Raw genomic sequence first — 18,238 nt, 5'->3', positions numbered from 1 at the left:
TTATTACTCTTTTTATCGAAACACATGGAACCTCGATCAGTTTCTGACCAAGCGTTGCATTGTTTCGCGAAGAAAAACATCACCGGACCGAAAGGCGGAGAATATAGGATCCGATAATTAGTAGGGACGAAAACTGAATTCTCGGAAGTCGTACCAGGATTTCAAACGCACGTTCATCGTTCCGTTAACAAGGCCGCAGAGAACAGGTAAAACTGCTCGTCGACTTCGTCTTTCGAATCGCTTTCAGTGGCGATCGCCTGCTGAGTTACATCCGACAAAAAGACGGAGGCATGCTCGTGTAAGATCAATTACCGACTCGGGAAACCTTGCTTTTCCTCACGAGAAAGTCGCTTCTGTTGCCGGCAATGAAGAAAAGATTATACATGTTTGTTTTGCACTTTGTTCCGATTCAACCATGTCGCATTCACGTATAACATGAGTTGCAGTTTCTCATTATTAATTTTTTTTCTCATACAATTAATAAATATATTTTTATACAATTTCTCGTAGAAACTGACATTGAAAATAATTTTTAAAATATCTATCGTAATTTTTTAAACTTATACTTAAATTTTCAACTTATATCCTAGTCTAGTATATCCTTTCTCAGATGTTTTATTTCTTCATTTACGTACGTTTGAAATGAAAATTGAAGATTCGAAAGTCTCACGAGATTATAAATCCCAGAAAGGGTTATTCGTTTAATAATCGACATGGCGAAAGGGACCATTTTCCACAAGCGTCTTCGCAAGCGCTCGAATTAGAAAGCAGAGATAATTGTGCGCGAGTTGCCCGCATTAAAGTCTCCGATTCTCTTCACTTGAAGGAGTGTCCTTTATTATGAAACAAGCTCGTTTCGCTTCTCTGGAAGAGAGACGCATGTGACTTCTTTTTCCCTATGTTGGAAGAAAACTTTCGAAACGTCGGCGTTCAAGTCGGCGAATTCGACTGGAAGGAAGAGATAGGCAAGCGTGTCGAATCTTTGGCGCATCTTTGTCGTCGAATAATACAATAAAATTGTCCGTACAAAAGATTATGCAACGGATTCATGCTCGTAGAGTACGTCTCGGCATTTCGAAAACGTTACACAATCTCACTTAATTTCCCGAGTAATTGCGAGTCACGCATTTCATGTTCATGAGAAGTGAAAAATATATAGTAAATTTTTAACGTGGCAGATCATTGATTCTTCAAATTTGAAAGGTCCAAGGATTTCGAAAAAGCAAAATAAAATCGTGAAAAAAGGTATACATCACACAATGTACTGAATTCATTTTATTTTTAATTCTTTTGGATGGGAGAGCCGCTGAAGTTATAAACAAAGCATGAGAAGAAAAACCATTCAACATAATCTATACATGATTTTTCATATATCCGCGATATAAAAAGCCGACAAGTATAGATCATGGACTGTAATTTAAAACATGTATGTCAACACACGCGTTATTACACACGTGCAGCGGTTACTGACTGCAACGCAGAGACTTTACAAAACCACCTGGTAGCGTACACATGAGCCCTTTTCCCACCGACCGATTCAATTCCTCGACACCGTCGAAGTGACGTCGCCGTCGGCGTCGTTGACGATTTATCGGCCCGCCGTGTAGGTACACGCCCGCGGTCGAGATGCGGACCGATCGCGCGAGGCTCCCCTTCCCCCCCCGCGCGTATTATCGATCGGATCGGCCGATAAACAGCCGGTGGATCGATCGATCCGCCGGCGTGGTGTCGCGGAACGAGTGGCCGGTGAACGAGCGCGCGGCGGCTTTCGCTTCATATTGATCGCCGGGGCCAGCCCGATGGTATCGCGGTCGCGAATCTCGCGCCGATACAACACGCGAACACGCGTGTCCTTCGCACGAGGCGACGGCCACCCACCGTAGCCGACGTCACTAACGTAATCATTTATCAATGAGCGCGCCGATGGTGCGCAGCCCGCCGGAAGTGGTCATTAACCGGGGGTATCGATGATCGAACTGCCGATCGCCGAGAGATCAGCGGCTTATCGCGTTTTTATATGCTCGCGCACGTGCTTATCGAGTCATCGAGAGCGCGATTTACGACGTCGAGGGTGTTCCGTTTGTTTCTTTACCCGCAAGCGGTGGCACGGAGGTGTTTCGTTGCATTGTTATTTTTACGCATCTCGATGATTGAAGGAACTGTCTGGTTAGCAATTAATTATATTTATCGCAGGAGAATCATAAAAGAATTTATGCTTCTGGATTTTTTAATCAGAGTTGTGCTTTCTTGAAAGCTGTGAGAATTTTCCTTTTAATTTTTGGATTCTCCCCTTTAATTGAATTTATTTATACTTTTTATTTTACTTTTCGATTTTGTGTAGTACATGCTATAAAAGATTATTTAATCATTAAATTATCCTTCATAATTTTTTTTTTGAGAAAAAGATAAATTTAATCGGTCCTTGCAACTAATTTTTCAATATTTGATAATTTTACTATTGATAGACTTTCGATTTACTATATATTAGTTAACTTACGTTAACTTACGTACCGTCTATTTGCCAATCTTTTATCACCGTCTCTATCAATAACTTCGTGAGTCGGCTTCGCTTTAAATCGCTTCCCGATAGTTCGAAGATCGGAATTTACAACGGGCGTTAAACCGACTGCGCTATCGATCACTCTCCCTTATCGCCGAGTCGGATCATTTTAAATATATAGGGTGTCTATGAAAGATCCAATCTATGTCTGAGAACGTGTTTTATTAGTTCTTAAGATCGACCCAGATCCGAGAATGCATCATGTATATGTCCATATTTACAATCAATTACACTGTTTGAAATTCAACGTTTACATACCAGACAAATTGTTCAGACAGTTGAGAAACAGGCGGCAAACTATGTCTATTCGATTTATACGCGCTTTGATGCCTTTCAGGAATTCTAATGAGAAAGTCGATCTATATTTAAAAAGAAATGTCCAACGAGGATATTAACAAAGTCTCCACGTCATAAAATGCTACTTAAAATACGCAATGTTATCTAGCAAAAACGATGTTGTCAAATTTATATCATTTTATCAATCAATTCACAAAGTTTTTAAAAATTCCTTCATCAGAACTTGAAATACCATCCGCACATGTATACCCAGCAATGTGTTTTTAACACTCGGTGAAAATTATTTATCGATATCGTGCCGCGCCGTTCGCGTTTGCAATGTAACACGCCGTGCTGCGCGAAATTCTTAGTCACGGACCGCTGAGAAGCGCGAACACGTGGCCAGAATACCGCGTTTCCCTGCCGGTGACACTTTTTTCCAACGGACAATTTATATGGACCGCTCGATAAATTAACAAGCATACACGGCACGGCGGTGCTCGTAATTGTCACGAGCGGAATTTTCTCCATGATGTAAGACGACGCAAATTTTTCGCTCGTCGTATCTCGAGGTGTTAAATAATCTGCTGCGCCAAACGCGGCGAAGATGTAATATCCCGTAGTTGTGTGATATTACACGTGATGCATAGCCGCAAGTTTACGGAATTAACTATGTCGTATCGTTGATTTATCGCATGTAAATAAATTTAGAGACAAGCGCACATATACGGTACGTATACGAAATTAAAGCGTGCATTGTTAAGAAAATATTCTACGTCATGTTGATTGAAAAATGATCTTATACAAATTATATCATAGATTAGTGATAATATTATACAGAAAAAAATATATCAAACATTTCCAATTTAGATTGTCATATTTCAGACAAACACATTTTTAAAAATTCCAGTACGGAGAAATACATTAAGTCATCATATTATAGCAACAAGTTTATTATCTCCTCTATCTCCTGATTATCATAAAATATCGATCGATCTCGTCCTCGATGCATTAAAAGCCCGCACGCGTTTTTGATGCCAAGCGCCGTAAATCTGATTTTAATCACGATTGACAAATTGACACGTTACGTAAGGTGAAAATAAAAATCTCTGCTCGAACGAGATCTTCGTGGAAAAGCAACGATGGCTTGGTAAATCATCGCAAACAAGCATTTCATTGCGGATTCCGAAGGCGTTCCGGCTGACGTCGATCGCGAGCTTCCACTTACGTCACGTTGTCTCTCCTTTCAAATATTTAATTAGGTCGCGGAGTCGATTAACGAATCCAGCCGCATCGCGACGATCATACCGTTCGATAATCAATAATTAATTCCTCCGTGGGAGGATATCAACAATCATATCGTGCCCCTCATGGATCAGAAATTTTTCACAAAATCCGCGGCAGAAGATTTTTTAAAGATACGCGATTTATTAAAATTTTTTTATTCAAAGAGAAGTATCTTAAAATTTATTTTCTTACTCATACATATATAAAAAATACATATATATAAATTATAGATTATTTTATAAAGATTTAAATTAGAAAAATAAAGAAATGATATTTTTAATTGCATTTTCTTTTTTTTTAAAGCTTGTAGGAAAATTACAATCACGTATTTTTCGCTCACGATATTTTCGTCACGTAAATTTAAGACAGTTATATCTGATACCGCACAGTTATGTTTAGTGCTTTTAATGCAGCGCAACACGCAGGGGTTTAAAGCGACCAAGAAGCACGAAAAGAGATAAATCGAATCAAACTATGCCAAGCAATTTGCTTGAAATAGTTTGGACGGTTCACGGCGACTGCAACCGATATATTACCGGTAAACATTTGGAAAGATTTGTAATTAAGAGGCACGTTAACGAAGCACAATTTCATTGGCTTTACGACGGACGCCTTGACACAACCAATCGGCTCGGCCCTAATGGCACATTACAGGGCTCGACGTGAATTTATTCACTCCGCCGGTTACGTATCATTCTCGTCGAGAAGAACTCGTTCCAAATGCTATTTTAAGAATCAATTATGTGAAGTATTAACTCGTCGTCATTCGCGTATCATTAACGTCGCGTTAATTGCGCGGCGGATCGAAACGAAGAAAGACGTAGCGGCCTTCCATATAAAGGAGCGAACGGCCGATCAAAATTGTGAAATAGGCTATAAACTACGCCTATGTAGAAGATTGCGATAGATGAAATTGTTTAAAAATATGCACGATATAAATACATATTTTTTCAGGCTAATAATATGCATATATGCATATATTTCTTTCGACGACATATTTCATTATCGGAATTCTGCTGATTTTTTTAAATTTGTATCTTTAAAAATAGATGACTTACATTCAATCACAAAAAATTGTGATTTTTTAAATTAATAGGAAATACAAAAGTTCTGTATGTTACTTTGAAAAGAATTGCAAAATTAATATAAAAATAGAAATCTGTGACATGTTACTTTGAAAAAAAATTAAAGAATTAAAATGTAAAAATACATGTTAATATAACTGCGTGACATGCTTGTTTTACGCGTCTTTTGAGAATAAAACGCGATGCTGCGCAATAAAAGATTTACTTCAATTGACACGTCGACGAGGTTCAAGCCCATCTTAATAAATGGAGAAATTATCATTAGACGTTATTGTATTTATGAGACTAACGCATCGCAATGCACGACCGCATTTGCGTAACATTTGCAAGCCTTCATTTACTACGAAATAAGTATCAATGACGATAATGCAACCGGTTCGACGACGATTTTCCAATGGCCATTAATGCACGTTGGTGCGGCGACAGGCGAAATTTATGGCGTTTATCAAGCGAATCCAAGCTTGTTGTCCTTTTAATCGACAAATGTTATGGCAGCGAGACTAATGGCGTGACATTAGCAATCGTAACGAACATTAAGAGTCGAGATTGCGAAGAAATATATCGATTATGTATTTAATTGAACCGCGCTCGAGTTATTAGATGCGGATTCATATTAATAACCGTCAATTTCGCGGGATCAAATTCAGGACACAATCACCATCTTCACCGACCTCTTTCGTTGTCCTCGACCGTTTTGCGACAGACCAATTGTCTACGAGCTACTGAGTTTGTAGGCTACGCGTTTCCGGTTTGCGAACGCGCCACAGACCGAACTAAACTACGCGATTTCATTTCTGTCTCGCGAAAGTGACGAGTTAATATTCTTTAATATACAACTTTCCATTTCCTTTGTTAAACTCTTTTCCTCTTGTATTTCATAAAGCCTTTACGTGCTTTTATTTAAAATTCTTCTTCAAATACTGAAATAATGAAGTAAGAAAGTATATTCGTTTTATAATTTTATCTAATTGTGACTTTAAATTTAAGCATTTTATTAAATTTAATAATGATATGTTGAAATATATATTTACACAATTGTTTTCCGACCATTGAATTGTTTACAGTAGAATAAAAATATTCTCAGAGGTCGTAAAATGGAGCGGTAAAACTGCAAATATCTAGAGAACCGACAATTGGAAATCAATAGATTGATTTTACGGATCACAGCATTTCTCTTGCATTTCTCGAATAACCTGCGCGTCGTACAGAACATTGTTCACTCGCCAGCAAATACGTATGGCATGTTTAAATTCCAAACAATATGCAATTCCTGTCAAATGTTTGCGAAATTTGAAATCGATTTTTCCAAAGTTTTTGACGAACTATTAATCGAGAAAGCTATTAACTCTGTAATTGATGTTTAAATTTAAATTTTGTTAATTTTTTAAGCCTGAAAAACATGATTGTAACAAAATAATATCAATGAATCTTACAAAAAAAAAATTTGTTTATTTTTACACTAGTACTTCAGTTCGCAAAGGCACTTAACTTGAAATCATTTACGATTCAAATTACAATGTGAAGCAATCGATGCCTCAACGTCGAGAGAGGGGCGACGCTTTTCTCAGTTTGTTCTCACAGTTAAAAGAAAGCGCACAATGATCGGGAGACGCTGTGTATCTGTGCATATCTATACGAGTATATCGCTCGTTCTGGGACAAATTGTGTGGCGCATTGCAGGTGAACGGACAGGATGAATGGTTATGATGCTATAATGCAAGGCCGCCATGGCTTACGTAACGCGATCCAACCTACCGATATGGAATACGGATTATTATTATCGGTGTATTCGCGTTTGAAGAGAACTAGGGACGAGAAAAAGAGGAGGATAGAGAAAGAGAGAGGTACGGAGCGATGTCACCCACGCATATCCAGATTCGCCGGTCGGTCGCGACAATTCTTTCGGATATCCATATCGCGCGAAATGACTTCGCGATGTACGCTGCGAGCGATGAAAAATTCGCGATTCTTGCAAAGCAACTTTCTCGCGAGCGCAAATCGGACGCAGATAGAGATCTTTGTGCACGCAGCGTGCGCACTAACGAATTGCATGTAGTGCATTTGGTTTAAAGCGTTCGCGATAACATCGCAAAATTTTATTAATCTCATTTACTTCGCCAGAATCGTAACAAGAAACGTAACTTTTTATTGCTCCCAAGCATGGATAATATTCAGTTAATTAAAATCATTAATTAATTAATTCGTTAATTAATTGATAAAAACATTGATAGAGAATATTCATTAATTAATAACATAGACATGCAAAATTATAAGTATTACTTATTACTTAAAGTACACAAAGTATTATGCACAATCTACGTTAAAATGTAAAATTAATATTGTTAAAATTGAGGCAAAGAGATAAACTGCTATTAAACGTTGAATCATTACTAGCAGTTAAACAGACCGTGTGTCTTTTTATGCAAGACGCAGTAAGAGACAACCTATATAGATAAACGGATAATTTAATATAAAACGTGTATAAGTCTCTCTCTAATCGTCCTACATCATGCAACAATCAGTCACTTATAATAATTCATATTACATATTTATTTATTCATTTGCCCGCAAGCAATACTTCTTCATGCATATTTGTTCAATTACTATTGTAACTGCAAATATTCGATTATATAAGATTTTCATTATTAGCTCATAAATAAATTATACGAGCGAAATCGTGACGATTACTCACGATTGCTCACATCTAACGAATTAATTTGAATTGCTTGCATGTCTACGACATAAGTGGCCGCGTTACTCTTATGTGTTTCCTAATTATAATATATATATCATAATTGATATTATCGTCTTAATAAATAACTGTGTGCGAGTCATTCTCGTTTAATTACTCTCCCGTATTTATGCTTCATTAAATTTCATATCTCGTAACTGTTATCATCACTCTACATAAGAGTTATATTCTCTTAAAAAGAAGTTGAAATTAATTTTAACGTTATTATAATGATGCAGGATATAATGTTGGTGCTTAGAAAACTCAAGGAATTTGATGAGAGGAAAAAATGGCAACCCTGAAATAGCACTTCTCTTTTCTCTATTGCCTGCAGCACCTCGATGACTTTCTAATTCCAATGGCAAATCGGCGCGACGTATCAAAGAGTCTTACAGGGCGACGAATTAAAAAACCGCGCGACAGGTGCACTTCCTGCGATGAAACGCCAACGAAAGAGCTGACAGCGATCGTGGCAAAATCCTTTCCTTAATTGACGACCATTAAATCTTTTCACGGCGATCGATCAACCGTCCTACCCTACTTGCGCGATCGTTTCTTGCGACGCTCCGACGTAAAACCGATTTCGTTGCGCTTATCTTATATGTTCGACAAACGAAAATGCATTCTAAGATAAGAAATTTATGGCAATTTTATTACATTGATCAGATATATAATTCATTGACATGTGTATTATTTTTTGTGTATCATCCAGTATCATTTTGATATAATTCGATGAAGAAACCAGAAAACACAGAATTCACATGTGTGTAGAATTAATAATAATGGAGCACGTAACATATTTTAACGAAGAAAAAAAAATTGTTCGACTTAATTGCGATTATTTGAGACAATTCTACGGTAAATATGCGACAAAATGGAATATGCAACATGGATAGATTGTCGAGCAAAAAGCTAGAAAAACATGCTTGATTCGGAAAAGGTTAATGCGCGGCGAACACGTTTCCTCGACACGGAAAATAAATCGCTAATTGCCGTAGAGTATCTTCTTTTAGCGCAATTAATTTATAGGCTTGCATAATTGCCGGCTGCCGAGGTGCGATCGTATATTTCTCTAGACAAGCGAAATGATCTCTAATTTTATATCAGATATGCTTTATTGGCACGCGATATTAATAATCCTTGTTTATTACCCCTCTATTTTAATGTTAACTAAATGTTAAATACAAAGATTAATTTGTCTAGCACGTCCTAGAATGATTTAAGACTACAATCTTGATTAAATAACTTAGACCGACAATTCTTTCGTAAATGAAAGTTTCAATTGCAAAGACAACAATATTAAGTTATAGATACAATTTTTATAAATGAATTCGCGCGTATGATTCTAATTTTAAATATTTATACATTATTAAATATTGATATTAAATATTTATCTTCGATTAGCAAAATATTAGAATTAATCAAAGTACTTTTTACGAGTGATTTGCGCCGAAAAATTAATACGGAATAAATAGCAAACATTTACTAGAAAAACTTATATAAAAATTCTAAAATTTTTATGACACATGCCACTTCTCTGTTTCATCGATTCAATTATTTCGCGAAGAAGAAACAACAGATGACTTTTTGAGTACCGAAGTCTACATCCCACAGGCGCGCGCGCTCTTCATCCCAGGAGTTGCTTTTGCAGGACGACCGTAATTTACTCGCAAGACCAGGAACGCCGGCACGATCTGCGTAGATTGCGCTGCGGATTGCACGGCATGCGCCGGCAGTATGCAGCTGCATTTAAGAGGACGACATTGCATGCGAAGGAAGAGGCACGCGCGCCGGGGTCACGTGAACGTGAACCTCTCGAAGACGATGGTAGAGGAGGAGAAATGGTAGAGGAAAGTTTCCCCGCGGGCCCCGACGGCGGCGGCGGGATTAATTTTCCTCGCGTTGTTATGTTAATAGATACGTCGGGACACGCGGAAGTATTGCCGCGGTATACGAAAGGTTGTGCTGAACAAACGAGAAGTGTCCCGGGGCCTTTTAATGCGCTTGTCAGCGACGTTACTGCGCTCGAACTGCCATCGATTTTACAATATTACGCGCTCACGAGGAAAGTTGCCGTTGCGGATCGAATGTACGGGGTGTTCCAAGAGCGTGGTCCTTGAGAAATTATGAGAAACTTAGTTTCCACGTAAGGTTATCGAATTTATCAATTATAGAGATAATCATTCTTTCCATCGAATAGATAAATAAATAATGGACCGATTTTTTAATCAACCGCAGGTAAATTTCGAGAGAAATCTAATCTAACATTTGATAGATAAAAACTATTTCTTATTATAAATTAAAAAAAAAATTTGATAAATGAATCATGTAAAATCAACCTCGTAAAAGAATTCTTGGCTAAGACTTGCGATTCAGTAGGTATGAGACATGCTATAGATAGGTATTGGAATGATACAGACATAGGATATGGTTCCGTGCGATATGCCGGAACTCTCTCTGAATGCGATCACTGAAGCGTGATGCGAAAGACTTAATTGCGTGGAGCAATAAACTGGAGTACGCGAATTTGAAGTTTGGTAACTGAGAGAAATACTAGTCAGACGGAACATGCAAATACATGAATAAAACGTGAAAGCTGCCTTCTTATTCCTAGTGACGTGATATAATAATATGTCAACATTATTATTGTATATCTGCGGTTTCAGAAAAAATATAATTGATAGAGAAAACAAGTATATATTTATATATACTAGTCATACACAAATTAGATTAATCTCTTGATTGTTAGATTAATGCTTTGGAAATCAATGTAAATTCGCGTGGGACGAATAACGACATATAAAATCGGGCGTTTATATGTTCCGGCGAAAGGATTGTAATGAAAGAATTAACGGGGTGTCGAGAATGATCGAAGTTGCATCATGATTATCAGTTTCGCGGCTCATTTGCGATCGATCGAAAGACTTGCCTAAGAGACTCGCGAGAAACGCGATCGAGTTGAGTCGACTTCTATAATCGCGACATCTCGCTATATCATACGTAGGAGTATCTACGTGCGCAAGCGAAAGTGGCGGAAATTTCATTTATCTCTTGCCGTTTTGTGAACTGACCTACAACTCGAGGAAACTCGAATATGTCGTGGTAGTCGTTTGCAAGCCATCTCGATTATTCCTATTAGTCTGCAACTAGACTTGCACCTTTAACATGGAGAATTCTAGAGTAGCGTTAACTTTATAAAGAGAGAAATATACATTTTATTAAGAGCGACTGTTAAAAATAAAATTTTGTATTCAATTAGAAAGAAATTTAAAAAAAAAGTGTAATTTTATTGCTATTGCGTTGCATACATAATTTTATTTAGATCGATATGTATAGATATATATGCATATAATTAAATTCTTAAATTTTTTCTTTTTATTATATATTATTAATTAAAATTGTAAGATGTAAGTAACTTATTGCTGTATCTCTTTCTTAATTTTTGTTACATGTAAGACAATTTCTATTGTATATCCATTATCAAATAACATCTCGTTTATACGAAAGATTAAGATTAAATCATTTATATTAATAGATATAATATTATTTATTTTTAATAATATTATTCTAATTTCTGCCATGTCGATTTCTCTGTATTATGAATTCCTTTAATAATATTAATTTTAATTCTTTTTATATATCATTTTTATATATCATATATAAATCAAAATTGATTTTTAAAAAAAGTAAAAAAAAATTGCTTAAAATTCACTATCCAATGATTCTTCTACCTACGCAATGAAGCATACTATGGGAAGTTATTTACGACTAGCAAGCATTTCGAAAGAAATATCGGTTTCGAAAGACATTGATAATGAACATACTAAAATGTAATGACCAAGACTATCGGATAAGTGACTCAAACAAAATTACATCACAAGTATTATATTGATGCCGTGACTAGCCAGAAGGAACTCAAAAGTTGATCTCTGATCGCCCAATCGTGGTATCTAAATTCGTTATGGCATATAAAGTGTTCTACGCGGAAACACTATGAATATTCAATGCGATCGTGAATTGATATAATTGATGTAGAAATTTTAAATAGAAATATTTTTAAATGTTTTAAATATTTAATCATACTAAAATATTTTTTAATTAATTATGGATTAATTCAATCCTTCATATAAATATAATTTCATCATCAATCTAAAATATCCTAAAAAGTAAGAAATATCGATAATCATTGCGCGAAGAATGTAAAGCACGTAAGTTGTATCTGAATTGCTTCTCAACATTGCTATCAGGGAAATACTCGTGACATTATTTTTTAATACAACGTTGTGCATCACACAATTCCATCATAGCAGAAATGCATTTATGTGAACTTTTTTCTCGAAACGATATCTTGTCGCTTCCGTGTATATGACACTTCTTCCTGAAACACTGTATACACAGCGGAGAAAGTGATGGAACCTTCGGTCGAGATACGGATCGCTATCATGGCATTATCATCGCCGACCGATCTTCCCAGGATCGTATGCGCGGGGGAGACCCTCGTGGGAAGACGAGCGCGAGATCTACGAAATCACGATTCATTTCAGCGACACTGGATCTTGATCGTGAAAATAATGTCCGATCTTGTCGCGGAGATATTTCCCGCTTTTTTTCACCAGCAACATCGGGCGAAAATATGAATTTTTTTTGTCTTCGATTGGTTTGTTTCCGAGGCATAATTTATTAACAATTATATTTTTACTTTAGAAAACTAACATTTGTTTTGTAACGTTGCGACGATTGCAGATAGAAATCTTGGTTTTTTGGTGTAAATCACTTAGCTTTTTCAAATATATTGTATTAAATAAAGCGATACGGAGATTTTAATTAATTAATATTATAAATTATATATTAATTAATATTAATTAATATTATAAAATATAAAAGAATTAATATAAAAATATAAAATTAATATAAAGAATTAATATAAAAGAAGTTAAGAATTGTGTTCTGTAAACAATCAATATGACAGAATTAGAAATAAATAACGTTAGCTATACAAGTTAATCTTTGTAACTTAATCTAATCTCTTATGTCTTATATGAATGGATTTATCTGCTATTATCGTAAATCCGATTTATAAGCTCGTCGAAGAGATTATGTAGCTACCAATTTATTTAATTGTCTATAAAAGAAAGCCTGCAATATTTACAAAGACGTATAAAACTTGAAATTTCATACTTTAACAAATTAGTTATAGTCAAGATGCCGATCATATGAAAAATAGGCATTTCTCTTCTGAAATATCCTTCGTGAAAATGAAGCCTGACGTAAATGAAGCCTTAAATAATCTTGCCTCGTAACTATGCAAGTAAATTTCCCAGGAGAATAACACATTATAACCGTGCATAATCCATCGCGATTTATGGCAACGCGATTGTTGATCGCCCATTACGCTCTCGATACAATGTCTCGTTTCCGTCTTTTGCTCCATACATAATCCAGCATGTGAAACCATGTACGGGTGAAATTTCTCGCTTTATAAACGATCGCTGTATGTATTTACCGAGCATCGATTAGAGGCGGTTACACGATCGAGGAAATCACCTAATGAAATGCCGTGAAATATTTCAAGCTATCGCCACGCTCACTCTCGTAATTGATGAACGCGCTTATCGCGCATAATGTAAGATCCGCGTAACATTCGTAACGCCCCGACAGTTAACTACGAATTAATACTTTCCGTATCAAGTCTCCATTTATCAAAAGAAAATACATACAAGTTATATTTTTATGTAATTACAGACACACACATTTATTAAGCATATCCATAAAATTCTAAATTAATTTTGTATTATCGCTAATTATAAATAAAATAGATTAATTTTCACATACTTATATACATTTTGTGAATTGTACAAAGTTGAATAAATAACTTTTTACCAATAATTTCTATAATAAAATATTCCCAATTTTATAAAAAAAAAATATGAAATTTGTTCATCAGGACTTACTTCATTCTATTATCTTAAAAATTATGAATTAAATGACTTCAATAAATTCGAAATGTTTCTAAACTGGAATGACAATACTTTAAAACTGCATAATGATTTTAACCAATTCAAAACGTGTTTATAAACTGGAATAACAGTATTTTAAAAATGTTTAATATTTGCGCATTACAAATGAAGAAAAAATATATTCATGATTCAGGACATGGTGGCAAGAAAAGATTAATTATTGAGTTAATTCTGCCGCGATTATATTATGCCTTCGGGAAATAGTCGTGGTTTTCACGATGTGTGGTTTGCGCGATACATACAAGTAATATGAATGTTAATTTCACATTGGTATTCGTTTAATAGCAATATGACATTTCAAAACAAAAAGTTGTCACATATTGCTCGAAATCAATTAAATTTTTCTGTATAAAAGAAACTATATATGTAACAATTTTTATTTTTATTCGATATACTATTTTGTAAGAAAAAAGATATAATCTGGAAAACCCCAACAAGAAGGATGAATAGATAGATTTCTCTTATCTGAGTATTCTCAAAATATATACATATCATTATCAATACAGTTATCTATATCAATAATATATTTATGATATCGCTTACATGTTGAAAGAGAGAGAGAGAAAAATATCGTTTATAATATTAATTATATGACATGTCGGATTTAAAACTGCACAAATATTAATGATCGTTAAATAATCAAGATAATAAATATCAATCCGTGTTCGTTCGACGACAATCAATCGATCGCTGAAGCAAATCGGAGCAACATTAGCTCAAATATTTCAACTGCGAAATTACATAACCGGTAACATATAAAGAGAAAAAAAAAGAAGAGAATTCGAAAGGCGATTGCAAACGGGAAAGAAAACAGTTACGTGGGCGGTTCGCTTCGTCGTGTCCGCGCGACTTTTAATAATCGCGTCGATTTGTCAGTGCACCGAATTCTAATTAGAGCGTCTCCTTTCAAGATATTACATTATACCGTTTTCTTTTTTTTTTTGCAAACGAAAATGAGGGAATCAGCTCGCCCGTGGTTGTTTTCAACGGTGTTGCTACTAAATCAAAAAATACCGCATCGCGTCCCTCTTGTCGCCGAAGGCGCATATTGAGTTACTCGGCTGAAAGATGCATCGAACGATCGCGCTATGAGATGCAGTAAATTACAAGTGCCGAATTCCAGTCGATGATTGATATTAAGCAATCTGCTAAACGACGTGGCAGTAAATTCGAAGTAAATTCAAACTGAAATATTTTGCCAACAGTTTCCGAACAAGAAAAAAAACAGGTTTTGCGATGCTTAATACTACTACGTAAATAACGTAATACTTAATAAAATAATATTTTCATAATTATATCATATATAAAAAGGATTGAAAAATAATTCATATAAGAAAAGGACATTCTTGTTTTGAAAATATATTTAGCTTTAACATGGAAATCTTCGAAATGAGATTATATTGCGTTGATTAAAGAAAAATATAATTGGTTGAATAATTGCTTATTTGAATGAAGCCATTTTATATCAATCAAGAAAAATATATTCTTATGATTTAAGATTTAATTTTCTTGAATGGAAAAGAAACAATGTTAGATAACATTTTTAAATCAAAGATTATAATTTTCTTAAAGTAGAATTAAACAATTATATATTCTTGAGATGACAATTGTAATATTAAAACAAGACTATAATATTGTTGAAATTTGAAATTACTAAATCTAATCTTCTAAGAAGATTATATATTGTTGCGTATATAAGAATAAACGCGTTAGTTTAAGTTTTGATTTGACACATTTTTTTCTGTATATGTACACGTTGAAAAATATGGCCGAGAGAGATTGAAGGATCAGTACGCGAAGTCGTCAAAATTTCTCTCTTTCTTTGAAAGTACGTAATTAATCTCAAAGAAAAATCATGTAGATTCAACATTCTAATTAAAAATACTCGACACTGTGAATTCTCTTTCAGCATAACTCCCATCTTTCTCAAGACATTCCGCGCTTCCCGAAGATCTCTCGAACACACCCTAGAGCCATCCAATTAGCCCAACGAAAGTGCATAACGCGCGGCAAGCATCATCCAGATCTCACGATGGCGCGTGAACGTAAACACACCGCTCGCGCGAAAGCAAGGCAAGGAATGGAAAATGCGCGGATGATTCCGTTGTGAGCAATTCCTGGCGAGTTGAAATAGCGATTCTTCCACACGTACGCCTACATACACACGTGTGTACGGCAGGTGAATTCCGGGGAATTGCGGCGCTTTGAAGGCGCAGCTTTTACGGCGGGCGTCCCGACGCCGAACCGCGCCGGCGTCCCGGGAATCAATACGCGAGAGAGACGACGTCCCGCAGAGCTCTCAGCTGTTCCGTCCACAGCGATGGCCACGTTGTTCCCGCTTTTCCGTTCCCCGACCCCCTCGATAGTTTATTTTCGTGATTCCCGTGATGCCGCAAATGTTTACGGTAATTGAAAGCCTCGGAGAAACATGGTTCGTCGAAGTCGCCTCGACGCGTCATTTCGTGGGAATGACTTGTCACGCCCTTTATATAGCGAATCGCGCGTCTGCTTGCAATCCGATCTTGTGCTTAAGCAACTGCTAATCTTGTTACATGGAGGCAAAAATATATTTGAATTGATAATAAAATAAAACAGAAATTATATGAAATCACGTTCTGAAAGATATCTTGAAATATCATAAAAACAAGCTCTGATTTTTAGTCAAGCTTTAATCTAATCTTGGACACATATCGATCCATAAAAAAATAAATAGATTATAAAAAAGTAAAAGACAGAAATATTTTGTAATTTCGGTCCTTATATATATGCAAATTTTGAAAATATTTTTAAGGTAAAACAGAGAATTCGAAATTCGGATTGTGTGCCTCTTTGCGATTATGGCATATGATTCGACCGAATTTGCAATTTTTCGATACGTCCGACATTAATATAGTGCTTCGTAGCAATCGACGACATTTAGAAGCACTTGAAATGCATTTTATCGGAGTAACCTACATGCACTTCTATGAAAATCCATGCGAGAGTTATCTTAGGGTCCCCTACAAGGCTTTCTATCGAGGCGAGATTACTGAGGCGTGCAGCCCGAAATTTTCTTTGATCTCCCTTCCGTGCAAAGCTTGATTATTGACGTATCGATTCGACGTGGTACCGTTTTCGTCCAAATTTAGGTGACTTGTGCACGACCGCGGAAGAATCATCTACCCGGAATTTTATCAAGAATGTCTTGCCAGCAAAATCGCTCCGAAATAAAAGAAATTCGACATGAAGTATTTATATAAAATATTTAAAAAATTAAGAATTTTAAATAAAAAAAGTAAATCAAAACTTATAAAATAATTGATTAATAAGAATATTATATTTGACATAATTAATATTAAAACAAAAATTACAAATAAAGAAAAAATATAGATTTAACGTTCCAATGTCGCGGCTTTAAATGTTTGCAATAGCTTTCACATCGATATAATTTCATCTGACATTTTACGAATCAGAATTCTCATGGGTCCCTCGAGAATTACCTCACCCTTTCTATGAGCGCGATGTCCAGATTGCTAACCAATGTCAACTGATCGGATCAACGACCATCGCTCATTCTATTTGTAACCTCGACTCACACATATGTATATCAGATATCCCAGTCAAGAAATGATCAATTCACCTACATTACACGACCATGTATAATTACTAACCAAAGTGCGGCCCGACCTCGGTATTAAATTTCTAACCCATTTCTTTACCTCTCCTTGTCTCTCTTTCTCTCTCTCTATTTAATCCGTGCTCGACAAACAGTGATTAGCTAAGACTCGGACCGCAAGTAGACCTTGCGCAGCTCCAGCAACCATCTCTCCCGTCAGCATCTCGGTTAATTGTACATAATAACTGACACGGAGACTCGGAGGAGAACTCAACACCATTTATGGCAGTTCTATGTGAAGGCGCGCGAATGGATTCCTCTCTCACTCTTCTGGATAAATAGTAACTCTCTCGAGTCGTAAATAAATCGCGCGACGATCAAAGGCTGATCAAACAGCCGATGAAAAAGATTCGGAATTACTATCGAAGAGTTAGACGCTGAGAAAGACGCTCGACTTTGACATTCGCTGGATTTAGCTAATAATGATGCGGCATTAGTCATTTTCAATAAAAGGAAAAAAACATGAGAATTATTGACTGTATCGTGTCGAGACAGTTGGTTTAGCATATGTGAAGAAATCATGAATAGTCGTAAAATATCGTTATTCTTTTTGCTATTATTAAATTTTATTTTTCTGAACATGAACGCGACTGTATGATATCATATGTATGACGTGTATACAAATAT

General features: G+C 35.8%; 1 protein-coding gene across 1 annotated transcript in view; it reads right to left on the bottom strand.

The window, feature by feature from the left end:
- The window catches only part of LOC105257387 (GAS2-like protein pickled eggs), a 57,338-nt gene that overhangs the window by 9,570 nt on the left and 29,530 nt on the right, over positions 1-18,238 (bottom strand). The window lies entirely within an intron of this gene.

This window comes from Camponotus floridanus, unplaced genomic scaffold (genome assembly GCF_003227725.1).
Source record: "Camponotus floridanus strain SB8 unplaced genomic scaffold, Cflo_v7.5 scaffold54, whole genome shotgun sequence".
Taxonomy (NCBI): domain Eukaryota; kingdom Metazoa; phylum Arthropoda; class Insecta; order Hymenoptera; family Formicidae; genus Camponotus; species Camponotus floridanus.
Note: the sequence above shows the minus strand (reverse complement) of the source record. Positions and strands in the feature narration are given on the sequence as shown.